Source organism: Dendrobates tinctorius, unplaced genomic scaffold (genome assembly GCF_039654945.1).
Source record: "Dendrobates tinctorius isolate UK_male_01 unplaced genomic scaffold, ASM3965494v1 ptg000163l, whole genome shotgun sequence".
In the NCBI taxonomy this organism is placed as follows: Eukaryota; Metazoa; Chordata; class Amphibia; order Anura; family Dendrobatidae; genus Dendrobates; species Dendrobates tinctorius.
In genome coordinates, this window is record NW_027361830.1 from 905,287 (window position 1) to 920,112 (window position 14,826).

General features: G+C 47.7%; 1 protein-coding gene across 1 annotated transcript in view; it reads left to right on the forward strand.

The window, feature by feature from the left end:
* The window catches only part of DUSP22 (dual specificity phosphatase 22), an 82,466-nt gene that overhangs the window by 36,716 nt on the left and 30,924 nt on the right, over nt 1-14,826 (forward strand). The gene's annotated exons all lie outside the window — the stretch shown is intronic.

The window sequence follows — 14,826 nt, forward strand, 5'->3', positions numbered from 1 at the left end:
AGGGATAATGGTGACCCTATAATATGCTCCATTGATATATATGCCCCATATATTGCTGCTGACAATTAAAAAAAAATAACATACTCACCTCTCATCGCTTGGGGCCTGGTGCCGGTGTCCTGAGCAGGCGGGGACGCCGGAGCGCTATTGGGATCAGGTGCCGGTGTCACCACTGGCTAAGGCGCCCGGCACTGGCGATATTTACCAGTCCCCGCTCCATCGCTGTGCACCGCTCTGTCTTCCGGGTCTCTCTCCAGTGATGTTCAGGCAGCAGAGGATGCGGCGCACATTAACTATGTCATCGCGCCCTCTGACCTGAACGTCGCTGTAGAAGGACCTGGAAGACAGAGCGGCGTGCAGCGATGGAGCGGGGACTGGTAAATATCGCCAGGGCTGGGGGCCTGAGCCAGCAACGACACCGGCACCTGACCTCCATAGCGTGCCAGTGTCCCTGCCTGCTCAGGACACTGGCACCTGGCCCCCAGCGACGAAAGGTGAGTATGTCTTTTTTTTTTTTTTTTTTTTAATCGCAGGGACCATGATTCGATTATAAGCCGAGAGGGTCTTTCTCAGCCCAAAAAGGGGGCTGAAAAACTCGGCTTATACTCGAGTATATACGGTAGTTAACGTTATTTGGTTAAAAAAATGCGAAAGCCATCCCATTATATTGATGTGGGCTCGCATGGCCATGTCCGCTAGTTGTGCCCAGCTCCTCTCGGCCCTTAGCTCCATGCATGTCACTTGACAAACGGTAATTTTTTTAATATTAGAGTTAGGAGTGTCTCAATTACGGTCACCGTGGAGTGTTGGGATGGTTTTCACAATTTTTTTTTTTTTTTATCAAAAAAAATGTTAACTAAATACCATATATTATTTTCATGCGCCATGCTATTTATTTACTGCAGGGTATTTAATCATTATGTTTCTGTCTTTCTTCTTCTATGTATAATATTATTATATATGGACAGTATAATAATAATGTGATGGTCCTAAAACAGGAAAAGGGTCTGTCACTTTGGCCTTTTTTTAGAAAATCCATTTGTTGCCTGTTGATGTCACAGAAAAAAAGGCAGTCATATTTATCAACACAAAAGCACATTATTAAATGCACTGCAGGATGCAGCAGACCCCCATGATAAAGGCAGGGGCAACACAGGTGCAAAATACAGATGAACCAACCACTAGCGCCTACCTGTCATGGAGGGGGTGGTTTTCTAGTAGTACACATACATAGGGTGCCAGTCACACAGGTATGTGTAGTGCACAGTCTCTGGCTTAATGTACTGTTTTTATAGTACTAAGTATTAACTTTCTGAAGATTGTATATGCAGTACAAGCATTTGCATTTTTAATCTCCCTAATGCACAGACTGTCTTGTAATATGATTAGTTTCTAGGCTGTCCTCCCAGAAACAATGCAAATTCAATGATGTCTTTATGTATGAGAATGCAACATCTGGTTAGCTAGTGAAGCAAGAAATCCATGTACATTATTAGTTACCAAACATAGCATTTCGTGATAAGGCAATTAAAGGGAGTCCTCTGTCACCCCCAAAACTGAAATTGAATTATTTAGATCTTTTATATAGAAGACTTGGCCCCTACAAAAATCATACTTGTACTTGTTTAATCACCATTTGGATACCATTAATGAAAATTAGGCTCCAAAAACAATGGCACTTCAATTAAAATATTTTTTTATTAAACACCAATTGATTAAACACATATATAAACAGAGAGGTGTGTATCCAAACAGAAAGAGGGACTATTCAAAACCAAGGGGTATCCAATAGAAACCCTAACTAGAATGTGCAGCCCTATTACATGATGTAAACATATGACACTGTGCAAACATGTGCATATAAAAATAGACAAAGCGTCTTAATATAGCCCAGGTGACTAGCAGCAATAATAACAACCATAGGGATATTTACAAAAAACACCAGCTTGACCTGCTTACATTTAATAAACCTGCTTCAAAAGCAAGCAAAACTAACAGGAGCAGGAATTCCTAACATGTAGTAACCCCCTGTATTAACCGCTGTCAGAACTAAAGCCCCCGTTACACATAGCGATATCGCTAGCAATATCGCTGTGACATCACCGATTTTGTGACGTTATAGCGATATTGCTAGCGATATCGCTATGTCTGATACTTACCTCCGACCGGCTCCTCCGCTGCTCATCGCTGATCGCGCGAGAACGTCCTGGATCATTTCTCGTCGGGCGCTTCCTGTGGCACCGACCAGTGACGCGTGGAAGCGGGCGGGAGGACCTAAGGATCGCTGTGTCTGACAGGTAAGTAGCGACCCCCAACCCCTACTATGTCGCTGGTGAGATCTGCCTGTGTGGCAGCTTACTAGCGACCACTTAGCGATGCACCAGCGATCCATATCGTTGTCGGGATCGCTGGTGCATTGCTAAGTGTAACGGTACCCTAAGGCTCAGCACAATGTGAAAACCGCTAGTGAAGCAAATGGATAATCGTACCAATTATGGGCACATACCTACACTGCTCAAAAAAATAAAGAACACTTAAACAACAGAATATAACTCCAAGTAAATCAAACTTCTGTGAAATCAAACTGTCCACTTAGGAAGCAACACTGATTGACAATCAATTTCACATACTCTTGGCAAATGGAATAGACAACAGATAGAAATTATTAGCAATTATCAAGACACACTCAAAGGAGTGGTTCTGCAGGTGGGGACCACAGACCACAGCTCAGTACCAATGCTTTCTGGCTGATGTTTTGGTGCAGGACCGTGCAGGGTGCTTTTCATTTGCCACAGAACATCAGGATTGGCAAATTCGCCACTGGCGCCCTGTGCTCTTCACAGATGAAAGCAGGTTCACACTGAGCACATGTGACAGAGTCTGGAGACGCCCTGGAGAGCAATCTGCTGCCTGTAATATCCTTCAGCATGACTGGTTTGGCAGTGGATCAGTACTTGTGTGGGGTGGCATTTCTTTGGAGGGCCACACGGTGTTGTGCTGTGAGCAAAACCCGCATCTGTGGATGTCGGGCACTCAGACCATCATCATGGAGTCTGTTTCTGACCGTTTGTGCAGACACATGCACATTTGTGGCCTGCTGGAGGTCATTTTGCAGGGCTCTGGCAGGTCTCCTCTTGTTCCTCCTTGCACAAAGGCTGAGGTAGCGGTCCAACTGCTTGGTTGTTGCCCTCCTACGGCCCCCTCCACGTCTCCTGGTGTACTAGCCTGTCCTGTCTCGGTAGCGCCTCCAGCCTCTGGACACTACGCTGACAGACACAGCAAACCTTCTTGCCACAGCTCGCATTGATGTGCCATCCTGGATGAGCTGCACTACCTGAGCCACTTTTGTGGGTTGTAGAGTCTGTCTCATGCTACCACGAGTGTGAAAGCAAAACCAACATTCAAAAGTGACCAAAACATCAGCCAGAAAGCATTGGTACTGAGATGTGGTCTGTGGTTCCCACCTGCAGAACCACTCCTTTATTGAGGGTGTCTTGATAATTGCCAATAATTTCCATCGGTTGTCTATTCCATTTGCACAACAGCATATGAAATTGATTGTCAAAGAGTGTTGCTTCCTAAGTGGACAGTTTGATTTCACAGAAGTTTGATTTACTTGGAGTCATATTCTGTAGTTTAAGTGTTCCCTTTATTTTTTTTGAGCAGTGTATTATGGGCACATGGAATCCCCCGGGCGTCCCTCTGTCCCGACGCGTGTGACGCCTCCCGAAGAAGCGGTAGCGAAACGCGCGTCGGGGTAGAGGGATGCCCGGGAGATTCCATGTGCCAATAATAGGTATGTGCCCATAATTGGTGTGATTGCCCATTTGCTTCACTAGTGGTTTTCACATTGTGCTGAGCCTTAGTTCTGACAGCGGTTAATACAGGGGGTTACTACATGTTGGGAATTCCTGCTCCTGTTAGTTTTGCAAGCTTTTAAAGCAGGTTTATTAAATGTGATCAGGTCAAGCTGGTGTTTTTTGTAAATATCCCTATGGATATTGCTGCTATTCACCTGGGCTATATTAAGACGCTTTGTCTATTTTTATATGCACATGTTTGCACAGTGTCATATGTTTACATCATGTAATAGGGCTACATATCCTATTTAGGGTTTCTATTGGATACCCCTTGGTTTTGTATAGTCCCTCTTTCTGTTTGGATACACAGCTCTCTGTTTATGTATGTGTTTTAATCAATTGGTGTTTAATAGAAAATTATTTTAATTGAAGTGCCATTGTTTTTGGAGCCTAATTTTCATCAATGGTATCCAAGTGGTGATTAAATATTTAGTGTTTATGGTACATACCTAGTGATTCATGGGTTTATTTAACATTTGGGCAAAATTGTGATTAAATTGTACTGTAGTTTATAGTAAATGTTTGATAGAAAAACTATTTTATTACATATGTAAATTAGGGGGCTTCAGTGCACCCTTGAGGTTGAACAAGGGCTTGGTGCACCTCTCTGCCCTCTTAATTACCATCCACCACCATTGTGACTGGCAGTGCTGGCTTTGCATCTAACTTGCCAGTTGTGCACATACTGACTCTGCAGCAGCCAAACACCTTCTTAAACCGTGTCAGTGTATGCAGGGAGTTGTCATCCACCTCTCTAGTGTGTACAGCCGCCGCTTGCTGCACACGGGATTACAGAGCAGTATCGGTGGTGAGTGAGAGTTGAGAACGAGTACTCTGTTAGTGTGCGCAATCCTCTGTCTCCTGTGTACTGTATAATAGCCACTTGCTAAACACAGGATCCAACAGTAGCGTGCAGCCATTATACACAGGAGAGGAAGATATTAGCGTTTATACACTTACAATTGTCACTATCTGCTCGCCACTGCTTTGTAATCCTCTGCGTAGCTGACCGGCTGCCATCCAAAGAAGAGAGGGATGAGAGCTTTTTCTCTGCATGTACGGACACTGTGTATGCAGGTGCTTAGCCGTTCCAATGTTAGTACGTCCAAGGCTGGGGAGATGGAACAGGCAGCGCTCCAAAGTGAGCACTGTCTATCACCATGAGGTGAGGGAAGAGGCGGGGGATGGTAATTGAGTGGGCAGAAAGGTGCACTGAGCTCTTGGCAAGAAGGTTCCTGATTTACATAAAGTATGTAATAAAATGCCTTATTTTTAAACCTCTTTATTAAAATCTCCTGTAGTTGTGTGATTTTTATAGGGGCTAAGTCTTCTATATTAAGGTCTGAATGGTTCTGTTTCAGTTTTGAGGGTGACCAACTTCTTGTTAAGTTAATCATTAAAGGGGCTGTCCTGGCAAAAAAAAAACCTTTGCCCTAGAACTAGATATGTAAAAATGATATGCTCTGTTGTACTGACCTACCGGTACCCACCTGTGTTTAGCGCAGGCCACTCTCTGGTCTGCATTAACCATTTATGTTAGAACAAAGTGTATTGATGTGCTGAACACCGGCGAATTAGAGTGGAGACCACTCAGCAACACGAAGAACAAAAGAAAGAAAAACCGAGGAGCCGTCAAAAAGTTACAAAAACAGGTAAGTATAATTTAAAATACCTTTATTTTGGGGAATTGGGCATGTGGTGGCACAGAAGGCACTCACACAAAATAAAATAAATGTCACACATCAATAATAATCATAGTATAGCAGCATTTGATAAAACACAAAGAACAGTATGCTTGCGTCAGCGCCCCTATAGAGTACGTTAGTGCAAAAAGTATATACGTTAGTATACACAAAGGTAAGTTAAACAAATACATATATTGCAAATATATAGATATACATTACACCGATAATAATATATTTAGTGACTACAATTTATACAATAATTCATTGCATCAATATAAAATATGGAGTAGAGCAATTAAAGTACTAAAAGAGGTATAAATAACTTGTACATAGCAATTTAATACATGAAGTGCTGCTGATGGTGTGGTGTCAAACCCCAACGTACATTTCGGACCTTGCTTTCGTCAGGGGAGACAAACCGTATATACTTTTCTCCTTCGTCTCATTGGGGGACACAGAGACTGTGGGTGTGTGCTTCTGCCGTCTGGAGGCCGACACTAAGTGTACAAAAAAAGAGTTAGCTCCTCCTCCGCCGCATACACCCTCGCCCCTAGGCCGGGCGTAACTCAGTTTTTTGCTTAGTGTCTGATGGAGGCACACGCAGTCTGGAGTTCCAGACTAGATTTTTTTTTTTTTTTTTTCCTCCCTTTTTTCTATGAAGATAAGATAGGGGCGACGGATCCTATAGAGAGGATCCGATCTCCCCAAATCACCAACGGGAGACCATGTGTGAGTAACCCTCCACGTGTCCTCTCCCGCACCGAGGGACACATCTGGGACTTTTTTCCAGACATCTATTTTTTTAACGAAAGAGGGGCAACGCGTCCTGATTAGAGGACTCGGTTTCCCCACAACTTCATCAGGAGCACGTGTGAGCAGAACCAGGGGTCAGCCTCCGCGTTGCTACTCTCCTACAACAGCAGTGTATGGAGGACCCGTCCACCCCTTGGTAGTGAGTCCAGGGGGTTGAATCGGAGGCGCAGGTGAGAGCGTACAGGGGGAAGAGGCCGCGAGTAAGACCGACAGAGCCCCCCCCCCCCCCCCCCCCCCCGCGCGTCCCGGGCTCCGCACGCCGCGTGTATCGCGGCCGGAAGCCCGCCGGCGGCCGCGGCCCCACTGCAGGAGGGCGCGAGTATCGCGCGAGGCCGCGCGCCGACTTCCGGTGGTAGCCGGAAGTCCCGCCCGCTGACTTCCGGTGGTAGCCGGAAGTCCCGCCCGCTGACGCGGCGGTGACAGCGGCGATGGTGGAGACGCGCGATATAGGGCAGGAGGTCAGAGGCGCAGATCCCGGAGAGACTTCCGCCCTAACACATCGCATCCACGCAAGGAGCCGGTGGGTGAGTGTAACTCCGTTTGGAGAATCCACGCTGCTTGTCAGGGAAGAGGTTACCCTCCTCCTCCTTCTACTCTGCCTTCAGCCTGTGCAAGTATGTCTGCAAAAGGAAAAGCTCACTCTTTCCTTTACGCGGTTTGCGTGTCCTGTGGGGTCAGGCTGCCAAAGGCACAGGCGGGTAAATATTGTGAAGCCTGTGAGTCGGAGCGCGCCCAGGAGCCCCCCACTGTTTCTGAACCAAGGGGTCAGGACCCCCCGGAATGGGCGGTGTCCTTATCGCAGTCTATGCTGTCCCTTACAAGGGCAATTGAATCCCTTCAGGGCCCGGGCGGGAGCAGGGAGGGGGGTCTGCCAGCGGAAGAGAGCTCGTCCTCGTCTCAGGACCCTCCAACCATTAGAGGTCGCTCCAGTACCAGGCAAGCTCATATCAAGAGGGTTCGTTCTCCGTCGGCCGGACCCTCCGGGGCTTCGGCGGCGGGTATTAGGGCATCCCGTTCCCCGTCACTGAGCTCTGGGAGCGATCAGGATGAAGGAGAGGAGGAAGGAGCCTGGAATCTAGAAAGTCTGGGGTTCCAGGATTCGGTGGACAGTCTCATTGAGGCAGTCAACCAGACATTAGAGATCGAGGACGATGTGCCCACAGCCTCAGGTCACAAGGTCTCTTTTAAGAAATCCAGGCGACCACATAGAAGATTTGCCACGCATCCGGAGTTTGAGGAGCTAGTCCAGAAACATAGAGATCACCCGGATAAGCGCTTTGCAATGCAAAAAGCGCTACAGGCAAAGTATCCGTTTCCTCCTGAGCTCCATAAGGCTTGGGTAGAGTCGCCAGTAGTGGACCCTCCCGTGTCACGTTTAGCATCTAGGTCGCTATTGTCAATACCCAGTGTTTCCTCTATTAAGGACCCAACTGATCGCCTCATGGACGGGCTTGCCCGCTCGGTATATGAGGCAGCAGGGTCGGCTCTGGCCCCCTCCTTTGCGGCGACTTGGGTGGCTAAAGCCATGGTTTCGTGGGGGGAAGCTCTGTATAAGGCCCTCCAGGACAGGGATCTGCCCGCGGAGGTCTTAGAGGTGGCAAATCAGATGTCAGGGGCAAGTGATTATCTTGTCAGCGCCTCACTGGACGCGGCCGAGTGTTCGGCGGTGGCAGCGGCGAATGCGATCGCCATTAGGCGTGCATTATGGCTGAGGCTGTGGAAAGCGGATTCTATCTCTAAAAAATCCTTGACCTCATTGCCTTTTCAGGGCAATCGATTGTTCGGTGAGAAGCTGGATAGGCTTATCTCAGAAGCCACAGGGGGGAAGAGTAGTTTCCTTCCGCAGCAGAGAAGTTGCCCGGCATTCAGGCAAACGCAAAGGCGTTTTCGACCCTTTCGTAGCCCCTGGGGGGGGACTCCGGCCAGGACATACTCCTCCGCAAACGATGGCCAGAGTAGGGAAAAACAAGTCTCTTACAGGGCCAATCCGCTGGGTAGAGGCCGAGGCCATTTACCCAGAGCGAAGGGGGCCAAGCCCCAAAAGCCTCCAGCTAAATGACTGGAGGCGCTCCGTACCTACGGACGACAGGGTGGGCGGACGCCTACTAAGGTTCAGCCACGTTTGGGTCGCAGTGACACGCGACACTTGGGTGGCAGAACTTGTATCGTCCGGGTACAAGATAGAGTTTGTCGGACGGCCACCACAGCGATTCTTCCGTTCGCGACTTTCCAAGACAGATTCGCAGGCGGAGAGTTTGTTACAGGCTGTAACGACGCTAGAGCACAAAGGGGTTATCGCCCCAGTGCCGCAGGGCGAAGAGTCGCAGGGGTTTTACTCCAATCTTTTTTCGGTCCCCAAAAAGGACGGGACTGTGAGGCCGGTTCTGGATCTAAAGATCCTAAACAGATTCATCAGGGTCAGGCGATTCCGGATGGAATCCCTCCGCTCGGTCATTGCAGCCATGGATCCAGGGGAATTCCTGGCCTCAATCGATGTGCAGGATGCATATCTGCATATTCCGATATTCCCCCCACACCAGAGGTTCCTGCGATTTGCGATCGGAGGACGTCACTTCCAATTCGTGGCTCTGCCCTTTGGTCTGGCCACTGCCCCCAGAGTCTTTACAAAGATAATGGCGGTGGTTATGGCCATCCTGCATGCACGGGGCATAACGGTGTTACCTTACCTGGACGACCTTTTGGTAAAGGGGCCGTCGTTTCAGGAGTGCCAGGACAATGTCAATATTACTCTGGATACCCTGGCCCGTCTGGGCTGGCTGATCAATTGGAGCAAGTCGTCCTTGATTCCAGCCCAAAAAATCGTGTTCCTGGGCATGATTTTCGACACCTCCCGGGGGCTGGTGATCCTCCCTCAGGACAAGGCGCAAAAAATCAAGCAAGGGATACGGAACCTTCTACAGCCGGGCTCCAGATCCATCCGGTATGGCATGAGTGTGTTGGGCAGAATGGTGGCGGCGATAGAAGCAATCCCGTTTGCCCAGTTCCATCTCCGTCCGCTTCAGCATGCGCTCTTGACAGCATGGGACCGGAGGCTGCTGTCTCTCAGTCATCGGTGCAAATTGTCTCCGCTAGTACGGGGTTCACTCCGGTGGTGGACTCGCGACTCGTCTCTGGTCCAGGGGAAGCCCTTTCCCCCGGAACAATGGTTGGTGGTGACGACCGATGCAAGCCTGCAGGGTTGGGGAGCAGTTTTCCAGAGTCACATAGCCCAGGGGCGATGGTCGGTTCAGGAGGTAATTCTCCCGATCAACATTCTGGAGATACGGGCAATACGATTGGCCCTACGACATTTCCAGTGTTTCCTGAGACACCGGCCGGTGCGCATCCAGACGGACAATGCTACAGCAGTAGCATATGTCAACCATCAAGGGGGCACGCGCAGCCAGGCAGCCATGCGCGAGGTCGGACTGGTACTACGTTGGGCGGAGAAGAACCGCGTGGTAATTTCAGCGGTGCACATTCCAGGAGTCGAAAACTGGGCGGCAGATTTTCTCAGCCGACAGGGGGTTGCGGCAGGGGAATGGTCCCTGCACCCCGAGATCTTTCAGCAGATCTGCCAACGGTGGGGGACACCAGACGTGGACCTTATGGCATCCAGAGAGAATGCCAAGGTACTAAGGTTTGTCGCTCGATCCCTCGATCCGCAGGCAATCGCAGCAGACGCACTGGTGCTCCCGTGGAGCCAGTTTCGTCTCCCGTACTTGTTCCCCCCGCTGCCGCTGCTTCCAAGAGTTATCAGGAAAATAAGGAGAGAGAAGGTTCCAGCAATTCTGCTGGCCCCAGACTGGCCCCGGCGGGCCTGGTACGCAGATCTGGTCCAACTAGTGGTGGACGTACCCTGGCGTCTTCCAGATCGGCCGGACTTACTGTCCCAAGGGCCGATCTGCCATCCGAACTTAGGGGCCCTGTGTTTGACGGCGTGGCCATTGAATCTTGGCTGTTAACACAGGCAGGATTCAGACGCGATGTGGCGGCCACGATGGTGAGTGCCCGAAAGCCTTCCTCGGCGAGGGTGTATCATCGGACTTGGGAAGTATTCTTCCGTTGGTGTAGGGATCGTGAAGTGGCTCCTCTGGTTTTTTCGATCCCCAACGTACTGGCTTTTCTACAGGCAGGGCTGGACGCAGGGTTGGCCCCGAGTTCCCTCAGAACGCAAATCTCGGCCCTGTCGGTACTTTTCCAACGAAAAGTCGCTTCCGTCTGGCAGGTTAGGACGTTTATGCAGGGGGTCGCACATTTAGTACCCCCCTATAAGGCGCCGACGGAATCATGGGACCTGAATTTGGTGCTCAGAGCCCTTCAGGAGGCCCCTTTCGAACCATTGCAAGAGGTCTCCTTACCTTACCTGTCCAGAAAGGTCGTTTTTCTAGTAGCCATAACGTCTATTAGGCGGGTTTCGGAATTGGCGGCCTTATCTTGTAAACCACCGTTCCTAACCTTTTATAAGGATAAGGTAGTTTTAAGGCCAGCTCCCCCCTTCTTGCCGAAGGTTGTGTCTGCATTTCATATCAACGAAGACATCGTCTTACCCTCGTTTTGCCCGGCACCGGTGCACAGGGTAGAGAAGGCTTTGCACACTCTGGATCTGGTAAGAGCTCTTAGGAGGTATGTGGCGAGGACGGCGCCATTCCGCCAGACAGACTCTCTATTCGTGGTTCCAGAGGGACGGCGGAAGGGGCTCGCTGCGTCCAGAGCGACTTTGGCCAGATGGGTTCGCCTGACGGTCCAAGAAGCTTATCAAATCAGTGGCACGCCAGTTCCGGCAGGGATCAAGGCTCACTCGGCACGGGCAGTGGGTGCCTCATGGGCACTACGACACCAGGCTTCAGCGGAGCAGGTATGCAAAGCAGCTACCTGGTCCAGTTTACATACGTTTGTCAAGCATTATAACGTACATACCCAGGCATCCTCGGATGCAAGCCTGGGAAGAAAGATTCTCCAGGCAGCAGTTGCGCACCTCTAATCAGGGGCGCAAATTAGCATGGATTGGGTGAGTTAAGATCCCGCCCAGAGGACTGCTTTAGGACGTCCCACAGTCTCTGTGTCCCCCAATGAGACGAAGGAGAAACATGGATTTTTGTGAGTACTCACCGTAAAATCCTTTTCTCCGAGACGCTCATTGGGGGACACAGCACCCACCCTATCAGCCAGTTGGCTTTTACTTATTTTGAGTTTTACAAATCCTTGTACAAGGTTTAGGGTGGCCCCTTTTTCAGACATATAGTTTCTTGCCTGAGTTTAAGGCGCGTTCTCCTACTGCTTATGTACTAAACTGAGTTACGCCCGGCCTAGGGGCGAGGGTGTATGCGGCGGAGGAGGAGCTAACTCTTTTTTTGTACACTTAGTGTCGGCCTCCAGACGGCAGAAGCACACACCCACAGTCTCTGTGTCCCCCAATGAGCGTCTCGGAGAAAAGGATTTTACGGTGAGTACTCACAAAAATCCATGTTTTGCACTGATGCACTTTATAGCAGGGCTGTGGAGTCGGTAAGCCAAACCTCCGACTCCAACTCCTCAATTTCCATGGCTCCCGACTCCACCAAAATGGGCTCCGACTCCACTGCCCTGCTTTTATAGGGGTTCTGTCACAAACATGCTGTTCTTCGTGTGATACCGTATGCTGCTATACTATGTTTATTGATATGTGACATTTTTTTTCATTCTGTGTGAGTGCCTTCTGTGCCACCACATGCCCAATGCACCAAAATAAAGGTATTTTAAGTTCTACTTGGTTTTTATATCTTTTTGACCGCTCCTGGGTTTTTCTTTCTTTGGTTCACTCTGTGGTCTGCTCAGAAGAGACACAAAGCAATGATATCACTGTTCCACCAGCCACTAGACTGCTACGTCTTATGATTTTAGGATTGGCTGATTTTGAGCAGCGCATCATCATAAAACTGTTGCGCAAACTGTCCCAGGAGTGCTAGATGACATGTTGCTTGTGCTATTGTAAGCAACCTGCCGTGGCCTGCAACGTCTCTGGACTTGTCTTCAATCTAGCACATCTGGGATGTTATTGGTCACTAGTTGCAAAGAGAGCTGCCAGCAGAGGGTCTTGATGATTTGCCTGCCCAAATGCTTTGTGTTGCAGTACATTTCTCAGACAATCATTGATACACGCCTTGGCATGCTACCAATGAGCTTAAGTGCGTGTATTTCTGCATGTAGCACTTGCACTCAATACTGAAAAATCTGTATGTTTTGAAAATAGTTTTTCTTCATTTGCATATCTGTATGGATTGTGCAATTTCCATAATAATGCAATTTTTCCTTCTTTGTGTTGCCACCTCATTGTTGGGGAGTGTAACATGAAGAAATCTTCTAAAGACCGTTTAGAAAGACGTTTTCCAGTAATTTATTTTTAAGAATAGGCCTTCAATATGAGACTGTAGGAGTCTGACTCCTGGCACCCCCAACGATCAGTTGATGTAACGCACCCTAAAGCTGGAACAGCACTATTCGTGGTGCTACAAGCGTCCTGTACATTGCATAGTCAGTGGGGGGGGGGTTGCATGGACAGACGTTTGCACCTCTGCAGTGTCTACCTTATGTCTTGGGGAGCTTAGGAAGCTCTTTTATCCATCTCATGGCTGAAGGGCTTTTTTTTAACCAGAAAATGTAAAAAATTCCCATATGTTAGTAAGTTATAAATTTAAAGCCATAGCCACGGAATATTTTGGTAATTGTATCTTTTTTACTTTGTGACTAAGTAAAGGTCTTAGACACTGTGAAGCAGCAAAAGGCTAGAACATTTGTCAAGAACGCTATATAGAAAGTAGATTAACTTTGCATTTAGAAAGCAAACATGGCCTTTAAAAAAGTCTCACCTTAAATGGTTAAAATTGCAAAGTGCTTGTAAAAACAAGCAACTTTTCCATTTAATGGTGAGACTTTTAATTCTATATGCACAGCTCATTGCTTAGGTTATGACCACTGCAGCCTCAACATGGCGTGTTACTGAGGAGCAGGCGCCATCTGATGACTTTAGGCAACAATGCCGCTGGTCCGAACTGGCAATCTTCAGGAGAAAACGGGGAGCTGTGTGCGCCTAAAGCAGATATCATCAGCCCGCTAACACAATGCTTCGTTACAAATGTATGCTTATGAGTTACAGTACCGACACACTGTCAGTCATGGCTTATTCTTTGAAAATTGTCATGAGTCATGTTCGCTGTGGCAATCAGATGCATAGCTCTTATTACGGCATGATGGACATCCTCCAGACTTTCAGTGTTCCCTTCTCAACCACTGACAGATTTCACACCGACAGATTGTACACCGAAATTAAAATGTCCTTGAAAATGGGCTATTTTGGTCCCCTGTTGCCGGTTAGAGTCAAATAAGGGTTGACAAATCTGAAAAGACTAGCCAGGTGCCAAATGGTTATTTGCATACAGCAAAACAAATTAAACTTTCGGGTTAACTCTCGAGCTGTATGTATTTTGGCTTGTTTTTCCTGGATATCATTTGTGAAAACAGTTTTTAGGTAATTAATTTTTAAAGAAGATAATGCCCTATCCCAGCACGTTCGCTCATCATTAATTGCTACCCATAATGCATGTTATTTTAGTTGTACATTACAGGTTTGAAAATGATATAATCTCTTAAATATCTAAATGTATCCATCTTTCTGAGCATAAAACAAAATCCTGCAATTCAGGGTTACACAATGTATCCATTAATGTTAACACTTTTTGATGGCTAGTGTAATTTTTTTTATCATTGATCACTTGCTAAAACTCATTTAAAGTCTTGACATTTTATGGCACGTTGTCTCGCACATCATACATACGGGATGCATGCTCCCTGCATTGTCAGAAATCTTTAAAGGAGAGATTTTGTTAAGGAGTGTTATTTATGGAAGAGAAATACACTTTGGCAGATACAATGTTACGGATAAGTTTTCATGTCTAATTCAGATTAATTTACATCAGAATAAATGTTATCACAGGAATGCACAATCATTTATCACAAACTCTGATAAGCAGCATAATAAGAAAAGGATGGCACTAACCGTTCCAATGTAGAAAAACTTTATTTCATGGATAAAAATGCACCTGCGTACACAGTGTCCGTACATGCAGAGAAAAACCTCTCACCCTCTCTTCTATGTTAAACTACCACTATGCTTCATTGTGTGGTTGCCAGATGCGAGTATATATAAATAAAATTGGAAGATCTCACCGAGTCTTGTTGAAGTAGTCTCCTTCAGTCAGATAACCAGCAATCTGCAGAGTTCGGACAACGGCCGTTTCATGCTCCTGTGCTTCAACAGGTCCTGATGGGACCTGTTGAAGCGCAGGAGCGTGAAACGGCCCTTGTCCGTACTCTGCACATTGCTGGTTATCTGACTGAAGGAGACTACTTCAACAAGACTCGGTGAGATCTTCCAATTTTATTTATATATACTCGCATCTGGCAACCACACAATGAAGCATAGTGGTAGC